This window comes from Nicotiana tomentosiformis, chromosome 1 (genome assembly GCF_000390325.3).
Source record: "Nicotiana tomentosiformis chromosome 1, ASM39032v3, whole genome shotgun sequence".
Taxonomy (NCBI): Eukaryota; Viridiplantae; Streptophyta; class Magnoliopsida; order Solanales; family Solanaceae; genus Nicotiana; species Nicotiana tomentosiformis.
The window spans coordinates 125,970,512-125,989,220 of NC_090812.1; positions in this window are offsets into that span (position 1 = coordinate 125,970,512).

The following is an 18,709-nucleotide window of genomic DNA, read 5'->3' on the forward strand; positions in this document are numbered from 1 at the left end:
GGGCTATTTTGGTGAATACCGTTGCACCACCCGGTTTATCAAACAAGTCTGCCATTAGCGGAATAGGGTACTTATTTTTCACGGTGATTTTGTTTAAAGCCCGGTAATCCACGCAGAGTCGTAAACTACCATCATGTTTCTTTTGGAATAGCACAGGGGACCCGTATGGGGACTTGGAGGGCACGATGATCCCTGTGTCTAGCATTTCCGTCAATTGTCTCCGAAGCTCGGTAAGTTCGGGTTGTGACATTCTGTACGACACCCGGGCAGGTGGCTTCGCACCCGACACCAACTCGATCTCATGGTCCACAGTTCGCCTAGGCAGAAGATGCTTTGGCATGTCTTGTGGCATGATGTCTTCAAATTCCAGAAGAAACTCCTTCATGGGTGCAGGAATGGGACCCGAGGAGCGTTCTATATCTTCCATGCAGAGGGTAGCCAGGAACGTGGGTTCATGTCTTTTTACCCCTTCTTCAACTGCAAGGCCGAGATATTCTCGGCGGCCATCTTCATGGGAATGCACGGAATAATGCAGGGCTTAGCTCCGTTTTCTCCCATCATCAGTAGCAAGTCTGCATACGGTGCGGGCATGGTATTGGTCTATCTCAGGAATTCCAACCCCACTATCAACTCGAAGTCTTCTATAATCACCATGCGCAGGTTGAACTTTCCTTCATAAGGGCCAAGTTTCACCGGTACTTCTTTGGCTATTCCACCCACTGGCTGAGGTGGTGAGTTGATAGCCTTGACACGACCTTTGCCCTTTCCTACAACTAGGCCAAGGCGCTCCACCTGAGTCGAGGCTAAGTAGTTGTGGGTAGCACCCGTGTCTATCATCGCCCGAATGGGCTTGCCATTTACCTTCATATCAACGAACATTAAGGTCCTCTCTTGATGGGGAAGAGTCCTTTCGTTCGCCTTCTTTTTCCCTTTCTTGGCGATTGGACAGGGGTTCTTCTTCTTACGGATACCAGCACTGGTTCCCGCTAGGGGCTAAGAAAAAGAGCTAACAATGGCATTGAATGCACCAACTGGTTCTGTCTGGTCCGCATCATCGGCATCATCATCCGTCCCATCCTCAAAAGCTTGATGGGCGTTCATCTGTGCATGCGGGCATTCATTGTTCCAATGTGGTCCGCTGCAATGACGGCATCCTGAAGGGGGTTTCCTCCCCTGATCATTGTTGTTAGATGCAGCACTAGTACTGCTTGAGGAGGGAGCCTTAGATTTGGCTGCACTCCGGTCTCCTCCACTTCTGCTAGGGCCACCAGTGTTCGGCTGGCCTCCTTTGTATCCTCCTCGGACAGGCTGTTGAGGCCTGTCCTTCCGGGCTTCCACTTGATAATCCCCAAGGCACTCTGCTGCTTGGATTGCCTTAGGTAACGTATCTACCCTTTGTCTTTGTAACTCCATGCGGGCATAAGGTTTCAAACCTTCCAGGAAGGTGAATAGTTTGTCTTTGTCCCCCATGTCGCGGATGTTTAGCATGAGCGCAGAGAATTTCCGCACGTAATCCCGCACTAATTTGGTCTGGCGGAGCTCCCGTAGATTTCTCCTAGCATTGTACTCAACATTTTCGGGGAAGAACTGCAGGCGTATGGCTGCCTTCAGTTCTGCCCATGTCTCGAGGGCATCTGCACCAGCCTTGATGGCTTCGTATTTCACCCGCCACCAGAGTTTGGCATCACCCTGAAGATATATGGCAGCAGTTGCTACCTTCTTGGCTTCTTCTAGGCCCCCCACGGCATCGAAGTATTGTTCGATGTCGAAGATGAAGTTTTCCACTTCTTTGGCATTCCGAGCTCCACTGTAAGGCTTTGGCTCAGGAATTTTCAGTTTTTGGGCCACAGGGGCGAGGTTCACAATACCCCCGATTTGGTTTCCACCTCCTCGAAGCAGGCCTTATAACGCAGCATTGACAACGTTGAGCTGGCCTGTTAAGTTGTCTATAGTTTGTTGCATGGCAGTCACCATGTCTGACTCTTGTGCCCTGTTGGCTAAATCCTCGGCGCGCTCCTGTTGGAGGACCTCAAATTTACCAAATATTTCGGCTGCCTCTGTGGCTGCCGTTTGCCGGTCTCCTTCAGAGTCGCGACTGATGTTTTCTATGTCAACTTCGGCCTGGATCAGTCTGCGGTCCAGGTCATCCAACCTTTGCACTAGGCTGGTCTTTAGGTCAGGCACCATTTCCATGATGGGCCGTAATGCGTCAACTATTCCCTCAAGGGTCGCGATGTGATCCCCATAATTCACCATGGTCAGAAATGGTGGTAATTGCAATGTAATCCCTCGTCCGATGTCGAGCCTAGGCTCTGATATCAACTGTTACACGGCGCCTTCCTGAAGTTCCTTGGAAGGGCGACGTAAGGCTAAGCAACCGATGTCAGTACGGTTGCTGTCCGCCAACTGAGGTCCCCTCCGTACGCTAGACTAGATTGTCAGTGCCGTACGGGAAAACCAATGTCATGAGCAATTGAAAGAGAGCAGAAAAGAGAATTGAGAATGAAAGAAAGCTTGATTGCATTGAATGAAAGCTATTACAGAAAAACAAGACGGTGTCGGGGGGAGAGACACCAGTACAGAGAATTGTTTGCTTGCTTGAAAGTTTTGATTGCTTGGTCCCCCTTAATAATGCTTAAAAAAAATAAACCAAAGTTACATGACTAGACCTATGAAAGCTGGAAAATCACACTTAAAGAAAATACAGCAAAACTACTCTATATTTACAATGAAAAGGACTTAGTCTTCTACAAAGCAGAAACAAGTCCGTTGGTAGCAACTTTGTCTTTAGCATCAGGGTCTGCGGGCGCGGCGCTGCTGGCATCTGCCTGTGGCTGGGCGCTGGCGATGGCTATCGGTGGGGCGACAGAGGCACATGCACGCTTGTCACTTGGAGCTGCCGAGACCACGGGGCCGACCGTGGCGACGGGCATTGGGAAGCTGGCCAGGACGCCACGGGGCGCGTCCAAGGGGTCATGGGGCATGGTTGGAAAGCCGCCTATGACATTATACACACGTTACCTTTTATTTCACTATAGAGTTTTCCTCTAACTCCTATTACATTTTTAAAACCTTGTCCTATGATACTAAGTTTGCTACAACCCAAAATAGAAGGGTCACGTGACAGGTTGCTACTAACTTATTATGTCACGATCCAAAAATCTCACCAAAAGTCGTGATGGCATCTAATCTCCAAGACTAGATCAGTCAATCACACCCCTAAAGGGGGGATAGAGTGATATGACATTAAGTCAGAATTAAGTGGTTCTGGTAACTATAGAATGATAAAGGAAGAATGCGATAAGAATGAGAAAGGGATAAGATTGCACTTATTCAAATCCTACAAATATGCTACGATTCCAGAACAATATGCAAGCACGACGTCAAGGAAAAGAAGTAAGGGTTCCTACCCGAGATGTTATTGATAAATAAGGAGCCAGTACAAGACATAAGTTAAGACAAAGGGAATAACCCAAGAGGGATTACGCAGAATACATATATGAGAATGGACCAACGAGCAGTTAGTAGTTGATTCAGGAAGAACCTAGTTATGGCTAGACAAGAGGATATAGACAAATCAACAGATCGTGCAAGATAAACATAGTGAACCCTAGCATGGGGAATTCAGTCTCGCAGAAATGATATCGTGATCCTTGAGAAATATTCAGATAAGAGTTGGGGTAGTTAAAAGTATCGTATGAGTGTTACGAGAATAAAAGAGAGTGACACTAGGAAGTCAGTCAAAATATTAGTTCAGAAGCAACCCTACAAGCACAAGGGCGTGGAGATAAGTAACTACGGATAATTATAGGCGAGGAAGAACATCAAAAATTCTATCAACTATATGATGTGATAAGCTCGCAGCTTTACAAGAGTCAGAGGATCCTCCCTAAGTACTACAATGAAAGACTACCTGAGGAAATAAGGAAGAAGGCTTCAACTTAAACATAGTAACTTGAAGAGAAAATGGTGTTGTAACAACAGTCTCACAGCAACAATGTATGCACTCCATAAGAAAGTGGCACCTATCGTGGCTAATGAGCGGGAAATGAAACCAAAAGTAATATTCGTGACCATATGAATTGCACAAAATTCCGGCATGCGTGGGAACTAAGATAAGCTAAGTATGCACACAACAGGGGGGCAGAAAGACCAGGAAAAGTAATTGCTTACGTTTAAAGAAAGCTGAGAAGGAACGAAAAGAATTATTCGATCAAATATCCAGAGTTGGTTATGTTATGAATGCACTTAAGATTTTAGAGTATTATCCACGCAGCATATATGTTGACAATCATACAGCCGTAGAAGACTCCAGTATAAGTTAAAAGAAAGAATTGAGTCCAGGTCATAGACAAAGGGTTGAATTGTTAGAAGGTTGTATCAAGGATATTCCATAGCGCCCATAAAAGGCTAAAGAAATAACTAATACCAGGAGCCGCAGATCGGAAGATAGCTTAAGCCTACATAAAGGCTGATCAAAAGGAAGAAGGAACTAAAGAGTTACATCAACAAAGTAAATCATGAGTCTAATTATTGGACCTAGAAAATTATAGACATCGTGATTGAGAACATTACAGAATTACTCTTAATATCAGAGGCACAAGAGAGATAGTATAACGACCATATTCTATAACAGTTATACGAGAAAGCCAGTTAGAAGAGTACCAGCCTCATAAGAGGTCAGTATGAAGCTCTCGCAGGATTGTGTATGCAACATGAAAGGGATGTCATGAAAGAGATAGAAGATGTGATGCGAGACTTCATGAAAGAGATAAAAGTTGTGGATGTATTTCACATTGGGATGCAATGAAATACGGTTATGGAAGTATAGTATCGTATCGCCCCTGGGTGGATCGGGAAAATCACTTCAAATGTTCCTCGATGCAACGTGAGCCCTAGGGATTACGTAAGAGGTTTCAAGTTATCAATGGTAAATTATAGATCAACATTGAGGCGAATCAACAAAGTATAGATAAAAGTTACAGAGTATGAGATGAGATTAGGCCATCATTCTTAAGAGGAACAATTGTTACACCCCATGTTTTCGTACGTGAAAGTACACCATAAGTAAATTAATGAAAGCTTGGAAATAAGACGTTACATCCCGCATTTTCGTATGTTAAAGTTTCGTCATAATTTAATCGACGTGAGTTCGGGAATGAGATTATTTTGAGATTTTAAGCATTATGCTATTTCAAACAAGTGATGAGTAAATTCGTGAAGGAAAGAGGGTATGCAAATCGAAGGAAAATTAATTTCGTCGAAGTTTGACATCTTGGGATAAAATACGGTCTAAGCTATAATACCCGATATTTATGAACTTGTGCCATACAAGTTACCACATGACCATGATAGTAAGGTATATAAAATGTGTTAAAAGTGAGTAGTATTTTAAGTAATTTGAGATACTTCTTAATTATGTGAATAATTGGGTAATTAATAATTTTTAGTGGGAGATTAATTAAAATCTTTGGATAAATTAAAGAACTCGCATGGCAGCAAGCCACCCCAAGCTTTATGACTCTTAAGTCATTATGAATTATGTGGCAATATTGAGGATTTAAGGATTTTATGGTTAAGCCACCACATAAAGTGGGGGCCACACCCATATATAAGACATCTCAAACTTAAGAGTCATGAATAAGCAAACGTGAGCCATTCTAATATGCATCTGCATATAGCACATAAGCAACGTAAGATCTTCAACAATTCAAAGCAACGTAAGATCTTCAACAATTCCAAGCAATGTGAGATTTTGCAATTATAAGGGAGTACGGTGCAATCTTTCTCAAAAATATCATAAGGATTTTTCCATATTCCGATCTTGCCGTCACATGTTTTGTCGCAATTAACGTGTGTTAGAGGGATTGTCAAGAGAATCGACTCAGGTATGTTAAGGCTATTCCTTCTTTCCTTTTGGCATGATCCGTACGATACAAACGAAACGAGCAAATGCATAACTTTCATAAATGAATCTGTTCATAGAAGTATTAGAGATTCCTACGTTCTCGATTCCCCATGTGAATTATTATTATATCTTCTGTTCACGGGTCTCAAAAAAATACGTAGTTGATAAAGTTTATCCGAAGACATATTGGTCTTATAACATTCCGAGAAATCCTATTAACGTATTTCATATGCATTTCATTCATTTATACATGTACATTGACCCATGACCAAATGGCGTTATATACGCACATATTATATGTATATGGGATATGGGAAAAGGTTACGACGTTATATACGCACCACCACTTGATCAACTGGTATACGTTGATGATTTGCCCACAGTGGCCGAGATGATATGATGGGATGCCCTCAGAGGCTTGATGATGTTATGAATGCATATACCTAAGCATGGTATGATATTTATACGCACATGCATGATATTGTAAATATTAATGATTCACAGAGTTATTTAGACATACATGTCGAGTCTTTTACTCCATGTTTTTCTCATGTCTATTGTTTACTGATTTTCATTCCTTACATACTCGGTACATTATTTGTAATGACGTCCCTTTGCCGGGGGACTCTGCGTTTCATGCCCGCAGGTCCTGATAGACAGGTTGAGAGTCCTCCAAGTAGGCTATCAGCTCAGCGGAAGGTGTTGGTGCGCTCCATTTGCTCCGGAGTTGCTTATGTAGTCAGTATGATTAGGATATGTATTGATTAGTATGGCGGGGCCCTGTCCCGACCTTTATGACATTTACGTATCCTTAGAGTCTTGTAGACATATGTCGTGTACGTGAAAGATTGTACGACCTTGTCAGCCTATGTTCAGTGTAATTTTGTTCTTATAGGCCCTATGTCACAAGTATAAGTTTTTATGTTAGATTGGGTCGTCTTATATTGAGTATTCCCTTATGTTTATTCTGGTTAGCCCATGATGGTCCGTTTGGCCCATTTTCCAATGGCAGTATGATAAGAATGATATTTAACGTTGGTACTCGGTTGAGTAAGGCACTGGGTGCCCGTCGCGGCCTATTGGTTTGGGTCGTAATTATGTCCTAGGGAGTCAAGCCGTGTCTAGTAGAGTCTTGTTTATGGGTGTGTTGTGTACCACACTTATAAGCAAGATGCTACAATGCATTTAGGACTGTTACTCTTTCTTCTTACTCTAGATCGTGTGGTAGAGCTCACTTATAAGAATTCAAACTCCTAACTTCTATTTTATTCGTAGTAAGACGATACCTACATCCAGAAAGACAGTTGTTAAGAGATTGAATGTGGATATGGAAAAGTTGAGTCTGAGGAACTCGATTTTTTATGATATTTATGATGAGTAAATGTAAGGTCTTCAGTAGATCATGTGTGCACTAAGACGTGTAAGCCTTTTGATAAGGAGCCTTAAGGCAGGAATATCTATCCACCCATATGGTGAAAGGCAATGAGAGATTCAGAAGATAGATACAAGTTTCAACAAGTAAAAGAAGCAAGATGAAGAAGGGTACAAGGCACCCGGTTAATGAAGATTATTAGTATTTACAATTCAGGCAGAGGAATATAAGCCTTTTGAGTTACATTCAACAATAACAGAGGTATGTGCAATTGGCCACACCCATCTCATTTATGCCATATGGGGGCTAGCAGAAGTAGTATAAGAGAATGACGGATATCAGGATCCGGCTAGGGTTAGAGTGACCCAAAATGGTGGATGGATTGTTTGCGTTAGTTGACATTTCCTAAGGATATTGCAAATATGCTAATAGATCTCATTGTGAGACACCCAGACAGTGCACTTTAAAATAGTACAACTAGATATGAGTACTACAAAGATAGGCACTTGAAGCCTTGAAGGGATAAATATTACCTTAGTGTGGCTCCCGTCCCTAGTAGAGAAAGAATGCTAGGCAACCCGAAGAGCCAGTAGATGGAGCAAAAGGAGCTAAAAGTAAAAGAATGTCTTGTTCGAGTTTTCAGAATAAAGTGATAGATAGAAATGTTAGCGGGAAATAAGAAGAGAGTTAATGAAGCATTATGAGTAAGATGTGATACATGGATGACAACGGTAGATCAAAAAGATGATAGTATTACAAAGTCTATAGTCAAGTGAAGGAAAAGACGAGAGGTGACAGGCCTTGAGACAACAAAAGAGTATATGCCATAAAGTCATATTCTCATTTCGAGAAATAAGTTCGTGACTCCAACGCGACTACCAAAAGGAAAAGTTAGACCCCAGAATAATAGAAATCAGTACGGGCTGGTGAACAAGATAAACTAAACATGAATTAAGGACTGAGTGATTTGATAATGGTCGACATCATGAGAATTTCAGATTTCGTTCCGGCGATAATAGAATGGACAACAGAAAAAGATTCATGAGAAATTCAGAGAATGGTCATTCAGGAAGACGCTTCCCTAAAGCAAGCAATGTGAGCAAAGTTAAGCTTAAGGGACTGTATGTGCCAGTTATACTAAGTGTCACCCTTGCGAGTAAGGAAATTTGTTCTCCTTGGTACAGAAGGATTACTGCGAGGCAAGTAAGGATCATCGATGATGTGAAGAGACGCCAAAGATGAAGATATAAAGCATCTATAGGTAGATCGTCGTAGCACTAAATATTAGTATTCCCCAAAAGGAGGGAATATGGAGTGATGTGACATTAAGTCAGAATTAAGAGGTTCTAGTAACTATGGAATGGTAAAGGGAGAATGCGATAAAAATGAGAAAGGGATGAGATTGCATTTATTCAAATCCTATTGATATGCTACGATTCCAGAACATTATGCAAATATGACGTAAAGAAGAGGAAGTAAGGGTTCCTGCCCGAGATGTTATTGATAGATAAGGAGCATGTGCGAGACATAAGTTAAAATAAAGTAGATAACCCAAGAAGATTACGCGGAATCTTTATATGAGAATGGGCTAATGAGTAGTTAGTAGTTGATCCAGGAAGAGCCTAGTTATGGCTAAATAAGAGGACACTAATAAATCAACAGATTGTGCAAGACGAACATAGTGAACTCAAACATGGGGAATTCAGTCTCGCAAATATGACATCGTGATCCTTGAGATATATTCATATAGGAGTTGGGGTAGTTAAAGGTAAATAAAAGAGAATGCCACTTGGAAGTCAGTCAAAATATTAGTTCAGAAGCAACTCTACAAGCACAAGGGCGTGGAAATAAGTAACTACGGATAATTATAGGCGAGGAAGGACATCAAAAAATTCCGTCGAGTATACAATGTAATAGGCTCGCAGCTTTACAAGAGTCAGAGGGTCCTCCCTAAGTACTACAATAAAAGACTAACTGAGGAAAATGGAAGAAGGCTTCAACCTAAGCACAGTGACCTAAAAAGGAAATGGACTTATAACAACAGTCCCACAACAACATTGTATGCACCTCATAAGAAAGTGGCACCTACCGTGGATAATGAACGGGAAGTAAAAATCCAAAGTAGGATTCGAGATCATATGAGTTGCACGAAAACTCCGGCATGCATGGGAACTAAGATAAGCTAAGTATGCACGCAACAGGGGGGCAGAAAGACCAGGAAAGGTAATATCTTACGTTTAAAGAAAGCTGAGAAGGAACGAAAGGAATTATTCGATCAATGATCCAGAGTGAGTTACGTTATGAATGCACTCAAGATTTCAGAGTATTATCCATGCAGCATATATGTTGACAATCATACAGCCGTAGAAGACTCCGGTATAAGTTAAAAGAAAGAATTGAGTTCAGGTCATAGACAAGGGATTGAATTGTTAGATGATGGTATCACAGATATTCCATAGCGTCTATGAAAGGCTAAAGTAATAACTAATACCATGAGCCACAGATCGGAAGATAGCTTAAGCCTACAAAAAGGCTGATCAGAAGGAAGAGGAAACTAAAGAGTTACATCAACGAAGTAAATCAGGAGTCTGATTATTGGACCCAGAAAATTTTAGACATCATGATTGAGAACATTGTAGAATCTCTTTTAATATCAGAGGTACAAAAGAGATAGTACAATAACCATATTCTATAACGGCCCTATGTTAGAGCCAGTTAGTAAAGCACCAGCCTCATAAGAAGTCAGTATGAAGCTCCTTTCGGATTGTGTATGCACATAGGTGCAAGTATTATAATAGAGCTTCAAGTTGTGGATGTGAATTATACTTGTGTGAAAGCAAGGTCATGAAAGATATAGAAGACGTGATGCGAGATTTTAAGGTAAATAAAGTAAAGGTGAACAACGTACAAGATACTCAAATGCAGAAGGTTGCGAATAATCCATACTGCAAATAGAAGGCTAGAAGCACTGGGATTCAGTATCTAGGAATGGTAGCGTCGTCGTCAGTGGCATATCTTCCAGCCTATGGTTTCTAGGTATCGAGAGGCCTAGTCAATAGAGTAAAGAAGAGTTAGAGACGATGTGATATCTCGCTTGATGTTCCAGAATAACATAAGGAAATCTATGGAGCAAGCAAGCTGAAGGAAGGTTACAAATAGTATAAATAGACATGTGTAGGTCGCAAGCTAAAGTATGGTAGAGCGACAGGGTCTTAGGAAGACATGAGTAAGGATAAGGAAAGACAAGTGAGAAGGTGACGAGAATGGATAAGTCCTCGGGATTAAGCCCATGAAAATAAGAGAGCTGATGGTTTGTCTAAGTTATAGAAAGCTCATTATAGCCTGAATGAACTCAAAGGAGTCTAAGACTAATGGCATTTAGAAGAGATGGAATATTGCCCTGGTAGTAGAATGAAGGTGTAATTGTGATAGATAAAGGATGACGTTTGGGCCTTTGATTGAGTAATGATTTCATGAAGTGTACAAGATTAAAATACCCACGTAATGTGAATCACATTGGGATGCTATGAAATACGGTTATGGACGTATAGTATCGCCCCCAGGTGGATCAGGAAAATCATTTCTAATATTCTTTGATACGACGTGAGCCCTAGCGGCAGTGTTACATAAGAGGTCAAGTTATCAGTGGTAGATTATTGATTAACGTAAGGTGAATCAACAATAGATGGATAAAAGTTCAACAGTATGAGATGAGATCCGACTGTCATTCTTAAGATAAACAATAACGAGGAAGCATTAAAGGACTTAGATTTATACATACATGATAAGCAGCGGGAGAGTAACGTGGAGTTTGGTAGTAGACATCAGCAACGATAAATCGAAGTAAGAGTTATGGGTATAGTATGACCTACCTAGATGCAGTAAAGTCATGCAGATAGATAACCAGGCCTATGAAATAAGGTATAACAATATTCGTAAGTTCAACAAAGTACCGAGCGAGGAACTTCAGTATACCTATAGATGCCCAGAGGGACATCTTGTCAAGCTCTGTATATGTTTTCAAAGTGAGGACTAGAGATTGGCTAAAAACTGGAGGAAAAAGGAGAGAAGAGTCGCATAGGCGCACTTACAAGTTCAAAATCGTACAAGCTACATGATAGAAGGTAGCAACAGTTACGAGATTGGAAGAATTTCGACCACAAGTCATGGTGTGAGAAAGAGGCCTAAAGGGGGAAATGCCTTGGCCTTTGGATTGATTCATAGAACAATTGCCTAGATGACAAGGAGAGTACTAAAGCATTCAGAAGACAAAGGTTATGAAAATGATAAGTGCATCAGACAATATTCGAGGACGAATGTTCCAAAGGGGGGAATAATGTTACACCCCATGTTTTGATACATGAAAGTACGCCATAAGTAAATTAATGAAAGCTCGGAAATGAGACGTTACATCCCGCATTTTCGTATGTTAAAGTTTCGTCGTAAGTTAATCGACGTGAGTTTGGGAATGAGATTATTTTGAGATTTTAAGCATTATGCTATTTCAAACAAGTGATGAGTAAATTCGTGAAGGAAAGAGGGTATGCAAATCGAAGAAAAATGAATTTCGTCAAAGTTTGACATCTTGGGATAAAATACGGTCTAAGCTATAATACCCGGTATTTATAGACTTGTGCCATACAAGGTACCACATGACCATGATAGTAAGGTATATAAAGTGTGTTAAAAGTGAGTAGTATTTTAAGTAATTTGAGATAATTCTTAATTATGTGGATAATTGGGTAATTAATAATTTTTAGTGGGAGATTAATCAAAATCTTTGGATAAATTAAAGAACCCCACGTGGCAGGAAGCCACCCCAAGCTTTATGACTCTTAAGTCATTATGAATTATGTGGCAACATTGAGGATTTAAGGATTTTATGGTTAAGCCACCACATAAAGTGGGGCCCACATCCATATATAAGACATCTCAAACTTAAGAATCATGAATAAGCAAATGTGAGCCATTCTAATATGCATCTGCATATAGCACATAAGCAACGTAAGATCTTCAACAATTCCAAGCAACGTGAGATTTTGCAATTATAAGGGAGTACGGTGCAATCTTTCTCAAGAATATTATACATCTTGTCGTCACGTGTTTTGTCGCAATTAATGTGTGTTAAAGGGATTGTCAAGAGAATCGACTCAAGTATGTTAAGGTTATTCGTTCTTTCCTTTTGGCATGATCCGTGCGATACAAATGAAACGGGCAAATGCACAACTTTCATAAATGACTCTATTCATTGAAGTATTAGAGATGCCTATGTTCTTGATTCCCCATGTAAATTATTATTATATCTTCTGTTCATGGGTCTTAGAAAAATACGTAGTTGATAAAGTTTATCCGAAGACATATTGGTCTTATAACATTCCGAGAAATCCTATTAACGTATTTCAATGCATTTCATTCATTTATACATGTACATTGACCCATGACCAGATGGCGTTATATACGCGTATATTATATATATATGGGATATGGGAAAATGTTACGGCGTTATATACGCACCACCATCTGATCAGCTGGTATACGTTGATGATTTGCCCACAATGGCTGAGATGATATGATGGGATGCCCTCAGAGGCTTGATGATGTTATGAACACATATACCTAAGCATGATATGATATTTATACGCATATGCATGACATTGTAAATATTAATGATTCACAGAGTTATCCAGACATACATGTCGAGTCTTTTACTCCATGTTTTTCTCATGTCTATTGTTTACTAATTTTTATTCCTTACATACTCGGTACATTATTTATACTGACGTCCCTTTGCCGGGGGATGCTTCGTTTCATGGTCGCAGGTCCTGATAGGCAGGTTGAGAGTCCTCCAAGTAGGCTATTAGCTCAGCGGAAGGTGTTGGTGCACTCCATTTGCTCGAAGTTGCTTATGTGATCAGTATGATTAGGATATGTATTGATTAGTATAGTGGGGACCTGTTCTGACCTTTATGACATTTATGTATCCTTAGAGGCTTGTAGACATATGTCGTGTACGTGTAAGATTGTACGGCCTTGTAGGCCTATGTTCAGTGTAATTTTGGTTTTATAGGCCATATGTCACATGTATAAGTTTTTATGTTAGATTGAGTCGTCTTATATTGAGTATTCCCTTATGTTTATTCTGGTTAGCCCATGATGGCCCGTTTGGCCCATTTGCCAATGACAGTATGATAAGAATGGTATGTAACGTTGGTACTCGGTTGAGTAAGGTACCGGATGCCCATCGTGGCCCATCGATTTGGGTCGTGACAACAGTAATGAGAAAGCATTAAAGGACTTAGATTTATACATATGTGATAAGCAACTAGAGTAACCTAGAGTTTGGTAGCAGACCTTAGTAACCTGGAGTTTGGTAGTAAACCGAAGTAAGAGTTATGGTATAGTATGACCTACTTAGATGTAGTAAAGCCATAGATGCCCAGAGGTACAACTTGTCATAATTCTGTCTATGTTCACAAAGTGAGGCCTAGAGATTAGCTAAAAGCTGGATGAAAAATGAGAGAAGGGTCGCAGAGGCGCATATACAAGGACAAAGTCGTACCGACTGCATGATAGAAGGTGGAAATAGTTACGAGATTGGAAGAATTCCGACCACAAGTCGTGGTGTGAGAAAGCAGCCTAAATGGGGGGAATGCCCTGGCCTTTGGATTTATTCACAGAACAGTTGCCTAAATGGAAAGAAGGGTACTAAAGTATTCGCAAGAGCTATAGGTTATGATAAGTGCATCAGTCAACATTCGAAGACAAATGGTCCAAATGGGGGAATGATGTTACATCCCATGTTTTCGTACGTGAAAGTACGCCACAAGTAAATTGATGAAAGTTCGAAAATAAGATGTTACATCCCGTATTTTCGTACATTAAAGTTTCGTCGTAAGTTAATCGACGTAAGTTCGGGAATGCGATTATTTTGGAATTATAAGTATTATGCTATTTCAAAACAAGTGATAAGCAAATTCGTGAAGGTGAGAGGGTAAGCAAATCGAAGAAAATAAATTTCGTCAAAGTTTGTCATTTTGAGATAAACTTTCACTAATTTCACTAAAGATTTTTATATACGTTCTTCTATAGATATAGAAATAGAATGGAAATATAGGATTTTGTTTAATTGATACGGTCCAAGCTACAGTACCCCGTATTTATGGACTAGTGCCATACAAGGTACACATGACTATGATAGTAAGGTGTATGAGGTGTGTTAAAAGTGAGTAGTATTTTAAGTAATTTGAGATAATTCTTAATTATGTGGGTAATTGGTTAATTATTAGTTAATGGAAGATTAACTAGTTAGTTAAGAGATTGGTGGATAATTAATTAAGATTATGGATAAGCTTAAGAGCCTCCTAACGTGGCAGCAAAGACCATTAGGAAGGTGTGACTCTTAAATCCATAATAAGGTGGCATTAAGAGAGTTCTTTTTGTGGCTTAGTCATCTAATAAATGGGTCCCACACCACTAAGAGCTTTCCTACATTAGTAAGATACTTTGTTTCTTAATACCTAAAGATCAAGAATCAAAGAATTGAGTCACTTGTGTAAAGAGAGTGTGCTGGTCGATTTAACCATGCATCTTAAGGTCCTTCAGAAAGTAAATATTTCCCATACCAAATATGGATGACGTTGTTTGTTGATTCTGTGCCAATGGGATAAATTCTGCTGTCCACATTCCATTAAAATGTTATTGGGGGAGAATGTATGACAATGCTATAGCAGCATGAATTGCAAATTCTAAGAGAGCACTGTACAATCTTTCTCAAGAATATCATACCGATTTTCCCCTACTTCGATCCGCCTTTACATGTTTTTCGCAAAAGACGTGTGTTAGAGGGATTGTCAAGAGAATCGGCTCAGGTATGTTAAGGCTATCCCTTCTTTCCTTTTGGCATGATCCATATGATACAAACGAAACGAGCAAATACGCAACTTTCATAAATGACTCTATTTATATAAGTACTAGAAGTGCTTATGTTCTTGATTCCCCATGTGTCCTATTATTCTATCATCTGTTCATGGGTCTCAAAAAATACGTAAGTTGATAAAGTTTATTTTATGATATTAATTAAAGGTATATTAATCTTATGACATTTTAAGAAATCTTATTAACGTATTTCTTATGCATTTCATGCATACATGTACATTTACCCATGACCAGATGGCATTATATACGCGTATATTATATGTATATGAGATATGGGAGAAGATTACGGTATTATATACGCACCACCACCACCTGATCAGCTAGTATACATTGATGATTTTACCTACAATGGCCAAGATGATATGATGGGATGCCCTCAAAGGCTTGATGATGTTATGAACACATATACCTATGCATGGTATGACATTTATACGCATATGCATGGCATTATAAATACGAAATAATTCACAGAGCTATTCAGACATACATGTTGAGTCTTTTACTCCATGTTTCTCTCATGTCTATTATTTACTGATTTTCATTCCTTACATACACGGTACATTATTTGTACTGCTGTCCCTTTTGCCTGGGGATGCTGCGTTTCATGCCCGCAGGTCCCGATAGACAGGTTGAGAGTCCTCCAAGTAGGCTATCAGCTTAGCGGAAGGTGTTGGTGCACTCCATTTGCTCCGGAGTTACTTATTTGGTGAGTATGATTTGGTCATGTATTGATTAGTATGGCGGTGCCCTGTGTCACGACCCAAACCGATGGGCCGCGATGGGCACCCGGTACCTTACTCAACCGAGTACCAACGTAACGTATCTTTCTTATTACATCATCATATACACGTGACATACGGGCCTAATAGGCCAACATCATCATTTATAAACTCAAAACATAGGCCGACAAGGCCGTACAATCTTTCACGTACACGACATATGTCTACAAGTCTCTAAGAGTACATAAATGTCATAAAGGTCGGGACAGGGCCCCGCCATACTAATTAGTACCTGTTCTAATCATACTGACCACATAAGTAACTCTGGAACAAATGGAGTGCACCAACATCTTCCGCTGAGCTGAACGCCTACTTGGAGGACTCTCGACCTGTCTATCGAGACATGCGGGCATGAAACGTAGCGTCCCCAGGCAAAAGGGACGTCATTACAAATAATGTACTGAATATGTAAGGCCACTGTGGGCAAATCATCAACGTATACCAGCTGATCAGGTGGTGGTGCGTATATAACACCGTAACCTTTTTTCATATCCCATATACATATAATATAGGCGTATATAACGCCATCTGGTCATTGGTCAATGTACATGTATAAATGCATGAAATGCATAAGAAATACGTTAATAAGATTTTCTCAGAATGTCATAAAAATAATATGCCTGTCGGATAAATTTTATCAAATATGTATTTTTCTGAGACGCATGAACAGAAGATATAATAATAATTCACATGAGGAATCAAGAATATAGACACCCCTAATATTTCTATGAATAGAGTCATTTATGGAAATTGTGCATTTGCTCGTTTCGTATAGATCATGCCAAAAGAAAAGAAGGGATAACCTTAACATACCTGAGCCGATTCTCTTGGCAATCCTTCCAACACATGTCAATTTCGACAACACGTAACGACAGATCGAAGTAGGGGAAAATCCGTATGATGTTCTTGAGAAAGATTGTATCATGCTCTCTTAGAATTGCAAATCCCATTGCTATTACGCAGTATAACTTTGTATGAAAAGTTTTGCTCAAAATCCGTCACTTTCCTTAGTTTTAATTCACGTTTCTTGTGAATTAGAAGTCTTAGAGATTCTTGGAATTTTAAAGCTTCATCCGTAAGCTTTTTTTGGCAAACTTATGTAATTTCCTCTTACTTTATGCATAATAATCCTTGTAGGCCACCAATTCTCCTATACATGCCACATAGCACATAAGTGAATAGTCATCCTTTGGGCTCTTTCTGGCTGCCACATAATGTTTAAGAATTATCCAAAATAATTATTAATTATCAAATTTTTTTAATTAACTTGGAAATTCCCCACTAATCCAATAATTAACCAATTATTCACATAATTAGGAATTATCTCAAATTACTTAAAATACTACTTACTTTTAACACCTTTCTATTATGGTCATGTGGTACCTTGTATGACACTAGTTCATAAACTCGGGGTATTGTAGCTTGGACCGTATTTTATCTCATAATGTCAAACTTCGACGAAAATTCATTTTCTTCGATTTGCTTACCCTCTCACCTTCACAAATTTACTCATCACTTGTTTGAAGTAGCATAATGCTTATAATCTCCAAATAATCTCATTCCCGACCTTGCGTTGATTAGCTTATGACGAAACTTTAACGTACAAAAATGCGGGATGTAATATCTCATTTTTCGAGCTTCCATCAATTTACTTATGGCATACTTTCACGTACGAAAACATGGGGTGTAACTTCATTCCCCCCCTTTGGAACATTTGTCCTCAAATGTTGACTGATGCACTTATCCTTTTCATAACCTATGAAAATTCCAAAGGCCAAGGCATTCCCCCCTTTAGGTCTCTTTCTCACACCATGACTTGTGGTCGGAATCCTTTCAATCTCGTAACTGTTGCTACCTTTGGTCATGCAGCTCCTCTACGACTTTTTCCTTGTATGTGCGCCTATGCGACTCTTCCCTTCAGCTTTTAGCCAATTTCTAGGCCTCATTTTGGGAACATATACAGAACTTGACAAGATGTCCCTTTGGACATCTATAGGTGTACTGAAGTTCTTTGCTCGGTACTTTGTCGAACTTACGAATATTGTTATACCGTACTTCATGGTCCCGGTTATCCACCCGTGTGACTTTTCCGCATCTAGGTCGGTCACACTATACCATAACTCTTACCTTGGTTTTATTACTATCGAGGTCTGCTATCCAATTCCAAGTTACTCTCTCGCTTCTTATCATAGATGTATAAATCCAAGTCCTTCAATGCTTCATTATTATTGTTCATCTAAAGGATGGAATCCTTATCTCCTCTCATACGTTAGAACTTTATCCATCTATTATTGATTTACCTTAATGTTGATCTACAATCTACCACTGATATCTTGAAACTTCTTACGTAAAACATTGCCACTAGGGCTTACGTTGCATCGAGGAATATTCGAAGTGATTTTCCTGATCCACTTAGCGGCGATACTGTACTTCAATAACTGTAATTTATAGCATCCCAATGTGACTCACTTACGTGGGTATTTTAATCCTGTACAATTCATGAAATCCCTTCAAATCATCACTCAATCGAAGGTCCAAACGCCATCCTTCATTTATCACAAGTATACCCTCATTTTACTACCAGGGCAACATTCCATCTCTTTTAAATGCTATTAGTCTTAGACTCCTTTGAGTTCATTCAGGCAGAACTTTCTATAACTTAGAGAAACCATCAGCTCTTTTGTCTTCATGGGCTTAATCCCGATAACTTATCCA